This window comes from Penaeus vannamei, chromosome 36, assembly GCF_042767895.1.
Source record: "Penaeus vannamei isolate JL-2024 chromosome 36, ASM4276789v1, whole genome shotgun sequence".
Lineage (NCBI taxonomy): Eukaryota > Metazoa > Arthropoda > Malacostraca > Decapoda > Penaeidae > Penaeus > Penaeus vannamei.
In genome coordinates, this window is record NC_091584.1 from 9,079,760 (window position 1) to 9,082,259 (window position 2,500).

Here is a 2,500-nt window from a genome sequence, read left to right on the forward strand (position 1 = left end):
TGATGCAGTAGTGAAGGCAGCCCTGTTTGTGAGTGACGGGGTGACCCTGAGGGAGGCAACTGCCGCGCTGCTTCTGTCGCCAAAGGGCCTCTCTTGGCGGTGCGGCAGGAACCCTCCGGGAGCACGCTGGGCCAGGGAAAAAATATTAAAAGCAATAGAAGAGATCAAACACTGAACACCAAAAGCCATCGCCGAGAGTTCTTGAGTAGTAAGTTTCCCCGTTTTTTTTTTTTTTTTTTTTTTTCTCTCTCTTATTTTCTACAATGGCATTTTAACTTAATGTGTACTTACGATTCCTACAAACGTGAAGTAAATTAATAAAGCACAAAAAGGAGCCTGGGCGCAACCACTAACTAAGGTAATATATATATATATATATATATATATATATATATATATATATATATATATATATATATATATATATATATATATATATATATATATATTCATTTATTTATTTATTTATATTTATAAGGACTGTATATATATATATATATATATATATATATATATATATATATATATATATATATATATATATATATATATATATATATATATATATATAAGGACTAAAAGAACATTGTTGATATTTACTATTATGACAACTTTACTTTCATAGATAACACAGCTTTACATTTGTTTTAATGATATAACTAATAACAAAACACACAACACTAGTCTGTGCAATATACCGCCGGGTGTTCCAAAGCGAGCCGAAAGAACACAGTTGCCACAATGAAATGACGATAAAAAAGGTGCCTTGGTCTCCTCCATTAACACGTCAGGTCAAAGCCCGTTTCCGCCCTCGAGTCTTCAGCTTAGTGACGGCAGCGTCTGCAAGGGAGATGTCAGCAAGTGTCTCGAGTTCTCGGGTGACCTCTGCACATCGCGGCAGGCCATCGGAGGTTGGCAAAGGTCAAAACCAAGAACCAAAAATAAGCATGGTCTGACAGGCACTTGACCAGTGTCACGTGATTTTTTATTTCATCTTGATTGTGCATTATTAAAATAGTAAAATGTGTAAGAGAAAGGATAAACATAGAAATACATATAATTAAACTATTTTCACAATAACAACTGAGTAGATAAACCGAAATAAAAATAATATCGTTAAAAAAGGTCTTTATCTGGATACCAAGCAAGAAAGGTTATACAAGGTCCTTTGCCCTGAGGAGCCCCGCCGCAAAAAGGCGTAAGGTGTAATTTGTTTATTTATTTAACATTTTGAATTGTTTAGAAAAAAGTTCACTATGTAGCGAGCGAAATGCTCGTATCCTCTTAACGTAGACAATGAGGGTGTCCTCTACGCGGCTGCGCAGTCTAGTATGAAAAACTCTTCGTTACCCGGCATATTTGAGATGTTATTTACAATACTATTTATCAACAAGAGGAAACCGAACACGGCACACGATTCTGCGCAAGGGAAAAAGGCGTGCTTGCTGAAACTGCCGTTGCGCGCTGATGTCACTGCGCAGGTGAAAACGCGCAGCCCGAAAACAATAGCGAAAGGACCGCCACTCAGGCCCGAGACACCAGAGAGAAAACAGATAGACAATGTTCTTATTTTTATTCTTTTTTCGATTATTTAGGCCCGAGACATCAAATAGAAAACAGATAGACATTGTTTTATTTTTTTTCGATTATTTAATTTTATTACGTTCATTCTCTTCTATATATCTTTTTCGTATTTGTGAGGCGGTGAAACACATCGGGAACAACTGTGACATCGGATATCTAAGGTAATAGTGATTATATTGGTTATGTTTATGTATGCTGTCACTCCAGTAAAATACAGAACCCCTAATTTTGATATTTTTCTAGAACCCTTTTTATTTTCTATTTTATCACTTTGAATATTTTATTTTTTACTAGAATCTTTTATTTCATTTTATTTTGTTTTAATATGTGTGGCCTTCGCTTTATAGAAATTTCATAAGGTTTTATGACAGTATTTTTGCTGGGTTCAATGGGTTTTTTCTCTCTTTGTTTTATCTTAACTTTAATATTGATTTTAAGTTACTTTTAGTGATTTCGACATTGTTTTACGTAGGCCAAAGCCATACATCCAACACCAAGCTTAAAGAAAGTAACACCTATGATGGATATCTCCTGGCCTAAATCAAAATTAAGGAAAGGCTATACACTACTACTTTTCTTGGAGTAAATGCGAAATGAAAAATAAATTACTATAAGAAATTATAGTGAAACATGGCGAAGAAGTCCGTGGATTTAATTATAAAATATACGTAGCTACAACTACATTTACCCCTAATGAAATGTGGAGAAGATTGCCCGTAGAGTTCTGCTGCGCCTGCACGGGATGCATCCTCGCGATGAAGGCGGTGCAGCGGTAAGAGGCATCGCAGCCTATGCAAGGCATTCCAGGCTTCAGATAAATGACATCAATTGAATTTTGAATTCGCGGAATGAAATGAAGAGGCATTGTGCCACGGAGTCTCCATAACCTGAATGCGTTACTGTCCACTGTGAAAAA